General features: G+C 39.0%; 1 protein-coding gene and 1 non-coding gene across 7 annotated transcripts in view; one reads left to right on the forward strand and one right to left on the reverse strand.

Annotated features, from left to right (window-relative positions):
• The window catches only part of DOCK9 (dedicator of cytokinesis 9), a 294,205-nt gene that overhangs the window by 47,844 nt on the left and 229,457 nt on the right, over positions 1-16,904 (forward strand). The gene's annotated exons all lie outside the window — the stretch shown is intronic.
• Positions 11,909-12,016, reverse strand: LOC120365813 (U6 spliceosomal RNA). The gene has a single exon (XR_005580658.1). It is a non-coding gene; the product is annotated as a U6 spliceosomal RNA (small nuclear RNA).

Here is a 16,904-nt window from a genome sequence, read left to right on the forward strand (position 1 = left end):
ACAGAGCTGCTTTTTGTTACTCTTAATTAGTTTTTATAAAAATGGAATCATAGTATGAACTCTACTTTTTTGTCTTGCTTCTTTACATAATTAATTTGAGACACATTCGTGCTGTTGTATTTATCAATAGTTCATTTATTTATGTTGTTGAGTTCATTTGATTATGTGGATATAGATACCATAATTTATCAATCAGTTCATTTATTGATGGATATTTGGGTTGATTCCAGTTTTTTATTATTACCAATAAAGTTGCCATGAATATTTGTGTACAAAGTTTTGTATGGATCTATGTTTTAATTTCTCTTGGGTAGATATCTATAATAGCAGTAGAATGTTTGGATCGTATAGCTGGTAAATGTATGCTTTTTAAGAAACTGCAAGATTGTTTTCTAAGGTAGTTACATCATTTTATATTTCCATCAGCAGAGTATGAGAGTTCATGTGCTCCACATCCTTGCCAATACTTGGTATGTCCAGTCTTTAATTGTAGCCATTTAATAAGTAGGTAGGAGTATCTCATTCAGTTTTAAATTTAATATCCCTGATTAGTAATAATTTTGAACATCTTTCATGTATTGCTTTCTGTGGTTTTTTTTTTTGGTGGTGGTGGGGGAACTGTTTGTTCCAATCTTTTGTGTATTTTTTTTATTGGTTTTCTTATCGTTGAGATTTGAAAATTCTTTATATATCTGGATACAAATCTTTAATCAGGTATATGATTTGAAACTTTAAATCACTGAATTAATTTTGGTTCTTTTGAATAATTTTCTTCTCTTTTTGCAGTTTTTATTGTAACAAAATATACATAATAAAATGTACTATTTTAACCACTTTTATGTATACAGATCAATGGCATTAAGTACATTCATGTTGTTGTCTATTTAAAAAATGCTGTAGTCCACAGTCATAAAAAGTCCATCAGAGTGTGAGCTCTATGAGGGCAGAAGCGATATCTTATTCTCAATTATATTTGCAGAGCCTATATTGTGCCTGGCATGTACAGGTCCAAATATTTGTTAAATGGACAAAGTTGGTTTTCAGGTTTCTTAGTTGTTTCAGTGATAGTGTCTTAGTCAGCTCCAGCTGCTATAAAAAATACCATCAACCAGGTGGCTTAGTAATAATGATTTATTTCTCACAATGCTGAAGGCTGAAAGTTCGAGATCATGGTGTCAGCATGGTTGGGTTCTGATGAGGACCTTCTTCCATGTTGCAGTCAGATTGTAGTCTCACATAGCAGAAAGAGTGCTAGCAAGCTCTCTGGCCTCTTCTTTATAAGGGCACTAAACCTACCCATTCATGAGGGCTTCACCATCATGACCTAATTACCTCCCAGACTTCCCTCCTCCACATACCAGTTTCAACATAAGAATTTGGTGGGGTGGGGAACACAAATAATCAGTTTGTAACAGCATAATAGGGTTCTCTAATGAAACAGAATCAATAAGATGTATATGTATATATATTATATATCCATGTATCCATATGTCTCTTTCTATTTTAAGGAATTGGCTTAAACAATCATGGAGGCTTAAAAGTCCAAAATTCCTAGGCTAGGCTAGGCAGGCAGGCAGGCTGGAAGGCTGACAGGCTGGAGACCCAGAGAAGAGTTGATGTTGCAATTGGAGTTCAAAGAAAATCTGTTTTCTGAATTTCTTCTTCCACAGAAGAGCAAAGTTGGTCCTTTTCTTAAGGTCTTTAGCTGACTGGATGAGGCCCTCCCAGATTATGGAGGGCCATCTCTTTTACTCAGTCTATTGATTTAATGTTAATCTCATCTAAAAATTACCTTCACGGAAGTATCCACATGTGTTAGACCAAATATCTGGGTACTATGGCCTAGCCAAGTTGACACATAAAAGAAACCATCACAGTTAGAATATACTTTAACAAAGATTAAAAAAAACAATGCCTTATAAAGGATGGAAGTTAGGTTTATGCTTAGTCCAAGTGTAAACAATTCAGGGTTGATTGATGACTCTACCACTTTGGGGTCCCAGGCTCCTTCTGTCTTGTTGCTCTGCCATTTTCCACATAGTGCTTTCTTGTAGCAGAAAAGGGAGATGGTAAGGGGATGGTGTACTCCTTCCCATTTAAGTGCATGACTTTAAAATTGCACACATCACTTCTGCATACATTCCATTAGCTGGAACCCAGGCTGGTAGACACAATTTAGTGCAAGAGAGGCTGAGAAATGTAGTCTTGCCCAGGTAGCCAGAAGCCCACTAACACTGCCTTTACTATATGAAAAGGGAAGGATAGATGTTAGGGTGAGGGAGATGTTCATCAGTCTCTGACAGTGTTCATTCAGATTTTGTGTTACATTACATTTGATTGGAGTTCAGGATGTTTACTACTAATATTAAATCTGCTCATTCAAATTTGAGAGATTGAGAGTTACGACACAACTTACGTTCCATAATTGATGTTACTGAATTTGACTTTTCTTCTGCACTTAAAGCACGTGTCTTGGGTGAACCAGCATATGAAAGTTGACATAACAAATGGGAAGCTGAGGCAGAAGACAGGAACAGAGATTCAGAAACCCACCTTGTTAAGGCTATTCCACTTCATTCTTTAGGAAGTAGGTGACTGTGAAAGTTCTGGAGCAGTGTTAGAATATGACAGATTGGGGTAATGGGAGGATAATCCAGTGATTGCACATTGGTTGCTGGGTGACATCCAAATGCATCCATATGGTTTACAAGGAACTGCCCGCCTGCTTCACCTCAACTACTGGCATCCACCTTTACTGCCTATGTCCTGGCCACACTGAATAACAGTTCCTTATTATTATGCATCTCTATGTCTTCCAGCAACTCTGCTCACCATTTTTGTTACCTTTTTAAAATAGAAATTTGGAGATTAAGGAAGGGAGCTAAAGGGCCCTTAAATGGGAGGAGTGAGCCTACTCAGGTCCACCTGTCTGTCTCTGCTGTTCTTTGAGTGCTGCGGTGTTTCAGGAAGTGTGCTAGGTACATTCCTTTTGTCACTTGTCCATCCTCATGGCACCCCTGAGGAATATGCCATTATCCATGTTTTGCAAATGAGAAGCGGAGGCAGAAGTTTAATGACTGACTCAAGTTTACAACAGTCAGAAACTGACAGAACCAGGAATTGGCTGACTTCTGAGCCTGGGTTTTTCCCACCACAGATTGTTCTTCTCTTTGGAAAGAAGGTCCTAGGCTTAAGAGGATTAGTAACCACAGTATATCAAGGGGCTGTGGAATCTCCAGGAGCTTCAGCGTCAGGTTGGAGTTACACTTGCTGGGTGTGCCACTGGGGAGCTTTTACCTCGATTACTTGTGATGTGACCTGCCTTGCCAACTCGGTACTTACGTTGGGGGAAGCTGGGGAAACGAGGGAGGAGGCGTATTTCGAATGCAGTTTTAACCAGTTGGAGTGAATTCATCCTTGACTCCCGAAAGCTTGTAATCTTCATAATCTCTTTTCTAGTGTTGCTATTTTGGATATGAGGTATGGGATAGTAAATGAATGCTTTAGGGTTGTGTGAGCTGAACAGTATTAAAAATGTGCTTTTGGGCCGGGCGCGGTGGCTCAAGCCTGTAATCCCAGCACTTTGGGAGGCCGAGGCGCGTGGATCACGAGGTCAAGAGATCGAGACCATCCCGGTCAACATGGTGAAACCCCGCCTCTACTAAAAATACAAAAAATTAGCTGGGCGTGATAGCACGTGCCTGTAATCCCAGCTACTCAGGAGGCTGAGGCAGGAGAATTGCTTGAACCCAGGAGGCGGAGGTTGCGGTGAGCCGAGATCGCGCCATTGCACTCCAGCCTGGGTAACAAGAGCGAAACTCCGTCTCAAAAAAAAAAAAAAAAAAAACTGCTTTTCTGTCATCCTGAGGATCTTCTAGTAATCCACTAGATGGAGCACCTGGTTTGAATATATTTCATGATTAGAAGTTGGAAGAAAAAATGCGATCTTCATGTCAGAGCCCCATCACAGACCCCCTGAAGTTGGCCGGGCATTTTGATCTTTATTTTTTCCTCTCTAAATATAAAACCTTTATTTCCTCAGCACATCAATGTGTAAGGAGCATTTGAGGTTCTTCTGGGACCTGACAGAAAACCATCATGGTACAGTAGAAAGAATTTTAATCCGAAATCTGGGGATGTGAGAGTAGAAGTCCTAGTTCAGATACTCACTTCTCTGTGACTTTGGTCTTTAACCATCTTTAAGCCTCAGTTTCCTCACTTGTAACATTGTTGCAATAGGCGAGATGTAAGATGTGCCCTCTACACGTTAGGTATATTGGGCCTTCTGTGCCATCCCTTCAGACCACCTTCACGATCAAATATGCACGAGCTTCCATTTTGCCTGATTGAAATTGCACTCATTGCTAGTGTTTACAACGTGGAAAATCCATCCCATCGAAGGCTGGAGGGATCTTTGACGGCACTAGTTCATTTGCCATCCTCTGGCATTCCCGCTCATGCGTGAGCACCTCCTTGGGGCAGTAGTTTCATTCTCTCACAAATGGCTTATCCTATTATAGGGCACTGCTAGTTATTAGAGTCTTTACATACTGGTCCTGGTTGATCCTCCCAGAGCAGCCCATATCTTATAATCTAATCTGTTTTCATATTTAGATTTTCTGTTTTAGAACTAAGGTGGAATATTTATTTTTGCCTTCTGTACTACTGGGCCTGGCTGAATGAAATAATATATAAGAAATTAAACATGTTATCAAAATGCTTTTTAGTTTTTAGTTCTCACCTGGTGGATAGGAAGGTGTATATATATTTAAATCTATTACCTGTGCTCAGATGTCTTAAAACATATGTCCTAGAATTTGTAGCTTTCATAACAAGGAACTATTCTTTAACAGTTGTTGATGTAATTGTTCCTAAAAGCCAGTGATGCCTTACTTAGACTACTGGAATCTGCTCCTACATGTTTAATGAAGTGAAATTAAAACTTTCATTTTTAGGTGACTCTGAACTATGGGAGTGTGTAACTTCACTATTCCTGATTTCTGTTAATTTTTAATTAAATAGACATCTGCTAAATTAAAGACTTTCACATTGGCTGACATTCTTGTTGGTTGCCAAGTACAAGAGTTTGTGATATTTGGAAACAGACTCTTCAAGAATTCCTTTTAAACTATACAGGTTTGGTATTTCCAGTGAAAACAAAATACCAGCTCTGTTTTAATTTATGTCATGTAAATTAATACATTTATAGTACTCTCCCTGTCAGTTGAGGAAAAGGACTTAGCCTCAGGCTTATCTCTCCCAAAGAGGGGTTTTAGGGGTGCATATATTTGAATGGATTTTTGAATCAGTTTTAGCAGTGTATAATCTCATTGGCACTCCTTGGACTGAAGCCACTTAGCATTAAAATGTACCTCGACCTCCTGGTAACCTCCAGTCAGTGACCCACATTGGTGACTCTGATGGGTTATCATTAGTTCTCCTGAGGAAATTTGAATCATCAGGATGTTTCTTTGGCTGCCTAATACATTTAACCCAGGTACTGGCTATTATGAAATCAAGAAGCATATCTTCCCAGAAGTGTCCTTGCGTATGTTCATTTGTGGAAGCTGGAGGAATCAAATCTCTCTCTCTCTCTTTAGAGATGTGTTTTGGAATGCCCTAAGCAGGCTGTTGTGATATCAGCCCTTGAATTTACTGTGGTTCTCATCAGGAACAGTAGGAATAATTCCTCATCTTCCATGGAAGAAGGTGGAACATGAAGCAGGCCTGAAAACAAAAGCTTTACATTGGCTATGCATGAACCATGTTTGCTGTTTGGGAAGTTTTCCTAGGGGGCCTGGGATAGTAATAGTGACCCTTGACCACTTAACATTTTCATCAGTGTTCTTTGGCTCTGTGGTTTTATACTGCTCCTTTCATTAGATGAAAAGGACTTAGCTTAGCTTTAGGTTTCTCACATAAAGGACCACATCTATATTAAGGCACCAATATAACTATGTAAAGAACTGTAAGTTCACATTCTTCAGAACCTTACTTTATGATTTTTAATTCCTCCTTTTATTATGTTCATTGTTAACAGGATTTAATGTGGCATGCTGGAAAAAGCAGGGACTTTGGAGCCAGAGAGTCCTGGCTCATATTTCAGATACCAGCTGGGTGACTTCGGTCAAGTTAGTTTATTTCTCTGAGGCTTCATCTGTAATGGAAGAGCATTTGTTCAGGTGACCCATGTCTCATGGCTTAATTAGTTCCTGGATAACATTTGAAGTGACATCTATTAAATTTATAGACATTTCCTTTAGGTACAATGTTACAAATTGGAATTCTATTCTAGAAAATTTTATGCTATAAAAGCACCCGAAATTAATTTTTGAAAGTGATAAGAATACTTATTTTTTAAAAAACAGTTATGGAAAATAAGATATTATAAAGTCTATGTTGTTAGTATTCCTTTTTGAGATAATTTACATGGGTTTTTGGAGACGAATCTTCTTAAAATATGAATGCATTGAATGTTGGGCTAAAGATTAGTTCTTTTCCTGTTAAACTCTCATAGCAAGCATGAACATTTTTCATCATCCAGGAATCAAAAAATGAATTCAAAATCTGAATCAGTCATTTAAAAAAAAAGTATTTGCCTGTTTTCGAATGGTAAGATTAGGGGAGAGAGTGGTTCCATCTTCAGAGTTCCTTTACTTGTACATTGTAATGATACCTGAGTTCAAGGTCACATTTGTTTTCAAAGTCAAGCACAATTTCAGTGATGTACATGATGTATTTGGTTGTATTGATACCAATGGTCTATTAGGCTTTGTGGGTTTATAATGAGGCATCATTAGTCTGTGTTCCTTGGCAATGTCACTATTAAGAGGCATTCCTAAAGAAAAAACTGGAAAAAACCTGTTCCTTCACAAGAGAGTATTTTCTCAACTTCAAAATGTTGTCTTTATAATGATGTTAGCTAGATCTGAATGCTGGTACTATCCCATCTGTTCTGTTTTGAAGCAGTGAAACCATCTTTCACTTAAGCTGGACATTTCTTTAATGTCTCTTACCAAACCTGTCCTTTAGCATTTGAAACGTATTCTTTAACCATTTGCTAACATGGTTTGCTTCTTAGGCCTGCTGTATTTATTACATGCAATTATATATATGTGCAGACACAAATGTTCCATTTTTGCATATCACTGTGTTGTGGTGTCTTGTGATTTATTTCAGATGCCTATGACACTAGATTTTCTTGAAATGTTTTTCCTAGTCTTTTATTTCACAGCATTCTGAATTTTAAATGTATAATTCAATGAGTTTTAGTAAATTTGCACATTTGTGCAATCATCACCATGATCTAATTTCAGAACATTTCAATTACTCTTGAAAGAAGTCTCATGCCCATTAGCAGTTTCTCTGTACCCCCACCTCCAGGCAACCACTAATCTGTCTCTATAGATTTGCCTTTTCTGAACATTTTATATAAGTGAAATCACTCAATATGTAGCCTTTGCATCTGGCCCCTTTTGAGATTTATCTATGCTTGTAGCATGTATCAGTACTTCATTCCTTTTTATTGCCAGATAGTGTATTCCATTCTGTTGTCTGGATAAACCACATTTTGTTTATCTGTTTACCAGTTGATAGCCATTTGGTTTGTTTTCATTTTTTGACTGTCATGAATAATGCTGCTGTGAACATTTGTATACAAGTCTTTGTGTGGACATGTGTTTTCACTTTTCTTGGGTGGATACCTAGGAGTAGAATTGCTAGGTCATGTGGTAACTGTTTCCCAAAGTGGCTTTGTCAACAGTATATGAGGGTTTCACCTACTCTACATCCTTGCCAATACTCACTATATCAGTCTTTTAAAATTTTAGCCATCATAGTAGGTATGTAGCAGGATGTCGTTGTAGTTTTAATTTGCATTTTCTTATAGACTAAGGATGTTGAACATTTTTTTATGTGTTCATGGCCATTTTCATATCTTCTTTGATGATATAAACTAATATAATACAAAGTCAGTGTTCAGCATGGAAACAAAAGTTATTCCACTTATTTTTACACATAATTAAATATAAAGAATTGTTATTAGGTATAAAGTTGTTAGTAAGTAGGTAACTGAAAAGATAAAAAGCAAACACTAAGATAACATGGAGGTAGTGGCTATAGGAAGCAGCCATCAACTGTAGGGCTGGGGGCAAATGGGGTGGAGAGGCCCCACAGAGCTGAAATCCCGACCTCTGGAGTGGGTGGTGGTGCAGGTGTTTCTGAGGGGAGTGTAAGAGGCTAGTTCTGTAAGTGCTGAAAACTTGCAGGCCAGATTCAGCTGCTGCACTAGAAGGAACTGCTGCTGCTCTGGTGAAGAAGTGTTGCTGGGGTGGCACTGGGAGCTAAAGCCAGCAGGAAGAAGGAGCTAGTCTCCCTGTAGTGTGCCCTGGTGGCAGAACCTAACAGGGAGCCAACTGGAAAAGCAGAAATCTGGTTTTCAGAGTTACAAAGCTGAGTTTGGAAGGATATGGGTTGGAACAGGGAGAGAATAGCCATATAATTGGCCAGCCCACCTCTTTGAATATTGAGTATCTAGACCTATGCTCAGAAACATGTTTTAACTTCCACACAACAAAAACTACTTTCTTTTCATCTAACAGAATATAAACATTCTCACACAAATGAAGACGTTCTTCTCACCAACTCCCTAAAATGCAGTGTCACAAAGTCTCATTACTGTATCCATCTCTAGGAGGTAGTTACATTACCTGTTGCGGGGCTTTGTTAATTCTTACTTAAATTTAGCCAAAGTTCTGCTTGAATGTTGTGTTACCCAGAGTTAAATTGTAGAGGTAAGTTTCAATAATGCTTGTATACAATGCAAGAGGAAGGAGAAGAAATTGGTTTTCTCTCTCTTTGTCTCCCCAAAAGCAAGAAGGAAATACACATATCTGCCACTTGGCAGTAGTTGAGATTTGTGTTTTTCTTCTCCTGTTACCTGTTCCATGTTTCCTTTGCACTCAGCCACTTCATCTGATTAGGTTTCTGTACCTGAAGGTCTGAATTCTCAGTGGTTCTGCCTTTTGTTGGATTGCTGTGGTTTTCCATTAACTTTTATATTGGAGATAGAAGTACTAAGAGCTGCCTTGAAGAAGGAAGCCGTGGTCCTTCCTGACCCTTCGGGAGGCAGCAACCCAGGGTCCTGTCACTCCTGCTGGCAGTGTGTCCTCCTCATTGGCCTCTTGGCTTAGTGGCTGAGGAGCCCAGAATGACTCAGTGGCAGTCTCACCTTCCAGTTCACAGGAAACATTCCTGCCTCCCTTTTATAGCTCCCTTAAAACCAGGTCCTCTGTACTAGCAGGGGTGAAAAACAGAAATTTTTGGAGTGGGTTATTAGGGTAATGGTGAGAGGGGCCACTCCTACTTGTCCTATTGATTCCTAGACCAGTATCTTCTTACTTTGGGGAGACAGATGAGTCAAAGTGTGTACTGTGTTGTGTGAGACAGAACTCCATCTTTCAGAATGTTGCCTTGTGACTGTTGTCTTCAGTAGGCTGCACCATTCTTCCACGGGGTCACCTGCTTGTGGATGATGGGATATGTAGTGAGACTAGTGGATTCCAAGTGCTGAGGGATGCTCAGAACTGGTACATGCAGTGGTTTTCAAATTGCAGGCCATGAGCCACGAGTGGTCTTGAAAACAGTTCCGTGAGTTATTCCACTTTCCTCCCTCCCTCTCTTCCTTCCAATGAACTGTAATAGACCAGAGAGGCTGGAATAGCAAATAGCATTGTATGACACAGGTTGTAATTGCAATTGCATTTTTGGAAATATTGTTATACACATTTACCATGCCATGATTTACAATGCATTTCTCAGTATGTTTATGGTAACAATACTTTGAAAGCTAGAGGTTTAAAGAGACATACAACCTTGTGGTTCCCTTAGCAGCAACCTCTGGTGGTTTAATATGTTGATTTTTCAGAACTCCATGTGGTGTTCGCATTGGCTGCAGCCCTTTAGTGGTCATGAGGATGGGCTTCTGTTGAAATCTTGTTTCATTGGAACAAGGTCCTAAGATGGCCATCATGAGTGGGATCACCTGTAAAATTGAACTTTGAGGGTTGTTTAGATTAAATGAGGCTGGGCGCGGTAGCTCATGCCTGTAATCCCAGCACTTTAGGGGGCTGAGGCAGGTGGATTGTGAGGTCAGGAGTTCAAGACCAGCCTGGCCAATATGGTGAAATCCCATCTCTACTAAAAAATATAAAAATTAGCTGGGCATGGTGGTGTGGTTCCAGCTGTAGTTCCAGCTACTTTGGAGGCTGAGGCAGGAGAATCGCCTGAACCTGGGAAGGTTGCAGTGAGCCTAGATTGTACCACTGTACTCCAGCCTGGGTAACAAAGTAATGCTCTGTCTCAAAAAAAAAAGAAAAAAAAAAAAAAAGATTAAATGAGGCCATGTGACTCAGTTCTGTCCTCAGTATATGAATATAGCAGGAATTCATTCCCATGTAACATACTGTTAAACCAAGAGGTACTCTGCACTGTGCTCTTTATGTAATGTTTATCTTTAGGTTTTACATTTAAAATTTAAATCTGCATTGTTGAGATGACTAGACTGACCTAAATAGAGCCGATTTTAAAATTTGAATAAAATTTCATATTCCCTGTTAACCTTTTTCCATCCCTCCTCTGACTTTTTCTCCAATTGTTATTTTTTTTGTTGGATCTTGAGAGCTTTGTGGTTAAAGCAGAGATGAAAAATTTGTGGGAAAATATCTGCAAAATAAATTTCTTTGAATGAATTGGGATAGATGGCTTGGCCCTTGGGTCCAGATCTTGCCTAACATAATAAATAAGCCAAAGTTATTGATCAGACAAAAGGTTTCCCTTAAGTGCTCTTTAAATTTAAAGCAGAATAGCTTTAACTGGCCGTTGGTGAAGAAATCATCTTAGCCATTCTTAGCTGTCCTCTCTTCTACATACGAAGTGCTGGGAGTGCTTCTGGGCATTTGCTGTGTTAGGGGTAGTGATATGTTTTGGAAAGATAACTGTATTGAAGTTAGGGTACTTTCAAGAGAAATTCCACTTTGGATAGATATACCCTTTGATATGTCCAGTTTTGTTTTTTAAAGAAGCACCTTTATCAGGATATGATTAATACATAATATGATTCATCCATTTAAGATGTTCAGTGGTTTTCAGTATATTCAGAGTTGTGCATCCATCACCATAGTCAATTTTAGAACATTTTTATTACTTCTTAAAGGAACAGTGGACCCCTTAGCCATCACCCCAGAACTCTGCCCCACCCAACTTCCTAGCCCTAGGAAATTGTTAATCTGCTGTCTCTAGAGATTTGCCTGTTCTGGACATTTCATAGCAGTGGATTCATGCACTATGTGGTCCTTATTTCTAGCTTCTTTCACTTAGCATAATGTTTTCAAGAGTCACCCATCTTGTGGGTTTTCATCTTTTAAAATTGGTGTATAATATTTCATTGTATTCTACAGTTGTTTATCGGTTCATGGACATTTGTGTTATTTCCAATTTTTGTTTATTAAGAACAGTGCTGTTAAGAGCATTCATGTATAAGTTTTTGCGGGAACATATATTTTCAACGTTTTTGGGTATCTCGGAGTGGGATTGCTGGATCATATGGTAACCTGTGTTTAACCATTTAAAGAACAGCCAGACTATTTTCCAAAGTGGCTGCCCTGTTTTACCTTCCCATCAGCAGTGTGTGAGGGTTCTAGTTTCAACATATCCTCACCAATTCCTCTTATTTTGATTAGCAAAGCCAGTTGAATTGGTACACCAATCCAGTTGCTACACCGATACTTGTCTTTTGGATTTTAGCCATCTAGTGGGTGTGAAGTGATATTGTAGTTTTGATTTGCATTTCCCCAATGATACTTCACTTGGTTATTGTCCATCTTTTTTGTCTTATCTGTTCTGTTTTCTTTTTAATATGGAATGCTTCATGAATTTGTGTTGTTATCCTTGTGCAGGGACCATACTAGTCTTTCTCTTTATCATTCTAATTTTATAATAGTATATGTACGCTGAAGCAAGCACCTACCTCTTTTTAATTGACAAGGAGGGATAGCAATAATTGTAATCTGTCCAGTTCTTATGTGGAGGATAGTTTCTCCTAAATTTTCCCACTTCTTTGACCTAGTTAAATTCACATAAGCATCAGGGACTGTTTGATTGAAGTAACACTCTTTTAAAACATGGTTACAGTTAAGCCATAACTCAATTGTCTGTATATAAAAGAGAGTCTTGTGAAGGTTCAGAATTTTATCTTTGTGAAAAGAAATTAAAACCTTGTAAGGAATCAGCTAAAGAATGTAAGTTTTATGAGCTTCTATAAACAGGGAAATATGGAATGTCTAGTTCCTTTTAACCTGACTATAAGCCAGGACAAGCAAGTGCATATTTTTTTTTTTTTGGGTCTTTTTACACTGCTTTTAAAAAAACATAGGACTATTTTTAAAAATTGCACTTTCCTTCCTGTATTTTAGAGAGGTAACCACATTAGTATCATTATTACTTTTGATTAATCTAATTGAAAATCTCACCAAATTACAATAGTTTTTAAAATGTCAAATTCAAATCTTATGTATGTTTTATGTTTTCCTCTTTGCCCTCAAGGAATGTTTCTTCTGTTGAGACAGCATTTCTATACTGCCACAATGACAGTAAAAGACTGAAAACAGTCAGCTGCTAAAATGTAAGATACAAGTAATTGATGTATATAGAATCTGAATTTTAATCTCTTTGCATGTCAGAACAACTTTTCAACAGCCATAACTCCATATGTGAAAAACATGAACGGTTTCAAGGGTGCATTTGTATGCGAGTTATACTTTATATCTCTTTTATTGTTTAAAGTTGGTATACCCTGCCATTAAATGATCTTTTCAGATGTCTGCCTAAAGTAGAATTTCCTTGGGAATGGCTGGTGGAGGCCAAGAAGAGGTCCCTGAGTTCTGACTTCATTATGCCTTTGAGTTTGTCCTGCTTCCTTGTTCTTCATCCAGTGTCTAATTTACAGTGGGGCCATGGGTGATTCCTGCGCTCACGTGATCCTTGGTGCCATCAGCCCTTCCAGATGTGTTCACTGATGCTCGACAGCTTTGCCAAGAGATGTGCTCTTTGGCAGCTTCTTACGTTTGATATAGCATTCGCTTTTATGGATTTATTGGCTTTTCTTTAAAGAACTGAGTTCCCTCCGAAACCACGGTTTTGCTCCATGACCTCCTATAACAGTAATTTAAGTTGCCATTTCTGGCAGCTTCCTCAGCTGAGGGGTCAGTTGGACCTTGTACATTGTTTGTTTATTCATTTCATGGCTGTCAATGAAAGTAGTGGAAGTTGTCTATGAATCAGAAATTTAAATCTCACCTATCTTTTTTCTGTGATGATATATAGTTGGAAGGGTTTTTCCAGGAAGTACAGCACAGTCATTCATTACTTAACAACAGGGATAGATCCTGTAGCTTATCTTTCCTTTGCGAGGGACTGAGAGGCCATGGGAGAGAGGAGGAGAAAAGACCAGTCACCCTCCTTTTTTCTCTGGTCTTACACTTCACCTGTTTTTAGAAGTGATTAGAAAACAATGCCCAGCAAATTGGTTTTCTATTTTGTAAAAATATAGTAAGATATCTGTAACATAAAATTTATCATCTTAACTATTTTTAAGTGAACACATCACATTGATACTAGGAACATTCACATTGCTGTGCAACCATCATCACCATTCTTCTCCAGAACTTTGTTATCCTCCCAAACTATCACTCTGACCCCATTAAACACGAACTCCTCATTTTCCTTCTCCCAGTCCCTGGCAACTACCATGCTACTTTCTGTTTCTATAAATTTGACTATTCTAAGTAACTCATCTAAATGGAATCGTGCAACATTTGTCCTTTTGTATCTGGTTTATTTTACTTACCACAGAGTCCACAAATTTCATCCACATTGTAGCATATGCAAAATGTCTTGCATTTTAAGGCTGAATAATATCTATTGTGTGTGTAGATGCCACATTTTACTTATGCGTTCATCCACTGATGGACGCTTAGGTTGCTTTCACCCCTTGGCTGTTATGAATAATGCTGTTATGAACGTGGGTATGCTCATCTGTCTTCAACTCCTTCTTCCATTTCTTATGTCTATTCCCAGAGGTAAAATTGCTGGATCATATGGTAATTGTGTTTAGTTTTTTGAGGAATCGCCATACTGCTTTCCATAACAGCTGCACTATTTTACATTCCTACCGGCAAATAAGTTGTTTTTCTTAAGCTTTTCTTTCTTTTGAAGACCCAATTGATTGACTGATGGATTGATGGATTGATTTTTAGAGACAGGGTCTCTCCGTCTCTCAGGCTGGAGTGCAGTGGCACAGTCATAGCTCAGTGCGGCATTCAATTCCTGGGCTCAAGTGATTTTCTCACCTCAGCCTCCTGGGTAGCTGGGCCTACAGACTTGTGCCATCACATCCAGCTAATTAAAAAAATTTTTTTTGTATAGACTGGGATCTTGCTATGTTGCTCAGGCTGGTCTTGAACTCCTGGGCTCAAGCAGTCCTCCTGCCTCAGTCTCTGAAAGTGCTGGAATTGCAGGTGCCAGCATTTCTGGCTGACCTGTGTTATTTTAAAAGCTGTTGAACTTGATCTCCTACCAGAAAAAGGAAGATTCTCTCATTTCTTTTGAGTGACTGTGGTCTCTGAAAGACCTCCCCCTCAACTCCTGGCCCCTTGCTCCCTGGAGCTAGGTCTGGTTGTTTCCACTTCCTTTCACTTGGTCACTCGTGAGCTTGCCAGTCATTCAGAGCTGCCCACAGGGACCGTTTGCCGCCCTGACATTCTAGCACCAACATGGAGAAACCTGTGCTACTTTGTGTTCTCTACTTTGGCGAACACTTAAATAACACTATTAACAACAGGCCCGACTTCAGTATTTTATGCAATCATAACTTTAGGGATACATTTTTAGCAAAAATATTTTGCTTCACAGTGGTCCAGGCAGGAGGAGTATAGCCCTGAGCTCTCGCAGGGGTCCAACAACTCCTGTCCACACGATGCCCTCTGGCCCTGCCCGTCACCTCTGTAACTTCATGGTAACTGGTACTAGACATCTCCAAGTGTTCTAACTCTCTTGTCTATTGAGATGGGAATAATAGATGATGGATAAATTTAAATATGCAGTAAGTCTAAGTTTTGAGGATTATGTTCCCGAACTGCATAATGGTAAGAGGTCACACTTTTATTTAAAAGGTCCTTATTCAATAATACTTCCTTAATTTCCATTATTTAAAGGAAAAACCTTTTTCTTTTTTTATTTTAAGCTCTGGGATAAATGTACAGAACGTGTACATAGATGTACATGTGCCATGGTGGTTTGCTGCACCTATCAACCCGTCATCTAGGTTTTAAGCCCCATTTGGATTAGGTATTTGTCCTAATTCTCCCCCTCCCCTCAATCCCCACCCCCTGACAGGCCCCGCTGTGTGATATTCCCTTCTCTGTGTCCATGTGTTCTCATTGTTCAACTCCCACTTATGAGTGAGAGCATGCGGTGTTTGGAGAAAAGCCTTTTTCTAATGGTCATTGCTGAAAGCTCCACTCCTTATTTCACAAGCTGTCTTAACTCTTTTTTTCATGTTTCAACATCCCCATTTCCCTCTTTAAATTGTTTTTTTCAACAAAAATAAAATTTGCTGTTTGAGTTTGCTATATCTGAAATTCTCATATATTTGAATTTTGTATGAGATGGTTGTATTTTTAGAAGAATTACCCTACTTTTGTCTCATTATCAGGGAAGAAAACAATTTAATTTGGGACAAAAGAAGAAGAGAGACCAGCATTTATTGAGCATGTGGTATATACTAGGCTCTGTGCCAGATACTCTAATTACATTTGATTATATTGATTGGTTATGAAAAGAGTGAAGCATTGAGAGACCAACTTACACAAGGTTTCTCTGCTCAGCAGAATTCACTGCCTTGCTTTATGAAATATGGACCGTCAGAGATGGAAATAAGCTTTTCAAATGGACTGCCTTTCATAATGGCATTTAAATAGAATGAATGACGTGTTAGACTGACCCGTCCTCCCTTTGTTTAGGCTTGGTGAAGTGTGCCGTATCATGTATGATGTAGTATCATTATGTGAGATCTTCCTTCCAGCCACTGCACAATGGGGAGAATTCCTCTCCCTTCCTGGCTTCCTGTGATAGACCCCAGGCCTGCTATAAGTAGAAGACTTCTACCTGCTTGAAATACAATATTCCAGTTTATAGTTCTAGATTTTTTAGATATCACTCTAGATTCCTCTTTATTCACATGTTCCTAGGAGAGTAGTAAATACATCTGCCAATCAAACTCATTTGTCTGTTAGAATACATTTAAAACAGAAATTTGGCAAAGAGAGAGCTGTAAGTGGGAACAGCTGCTCCAGATGCCTAAGCTTTGTGGGGGCTCAAAGGTTGGGACCAGTTTCCTATGGTCCCTAGCTGCATGGCTGAGGTTCGTTTGACCGCCAAGTGGGCCAGCAGGTCTTAACCTGAATTTATTTTCTGGGCAGGCTTTCTGGGGGTTTTAACAGCCTGGAGCCCCTTTCCCAGGGTGTAAAATGCACACCCTGAGGGCAGCCCCAGCCACCTCCCATGTTATGTAGTTTAGTATATTCCTGAGAAGTGGGACCAAAACAATGTTCAGAAATTGTTGAATTTATCAAGCAAGATGGCTGTTTAGGTTACACAGTAAATCCTTTGTGAAGTATAAGGCAATAGGTACTGAACATATTTCTAGCAATTTCTTAGTTGAGTTCTCTCCTGTTACGTTATTTGAACTTGATAGCCTATGGGGTAGGCAGACTAGGTGCTATTCTCCCCACCCCCATTTTTAAATTTTTTTAATTGTTTGAGACAGAGTCTCACTCTGTTGCCGAGGC

This window comes from Saimiri boliviensis, chromosome 16 (genome assembly GCF_048565385.1).
Source record: "Saimiri boliviensis isolate mSaiBol1 chromosome 16, mSaiBol1.pri, whole genome shotgun sequence".
NCBI lineage: Eukaryota > Metazoa > Chordata > Mammalia > Primates > Cebidae > Saimiri > Saimiri boliviensis.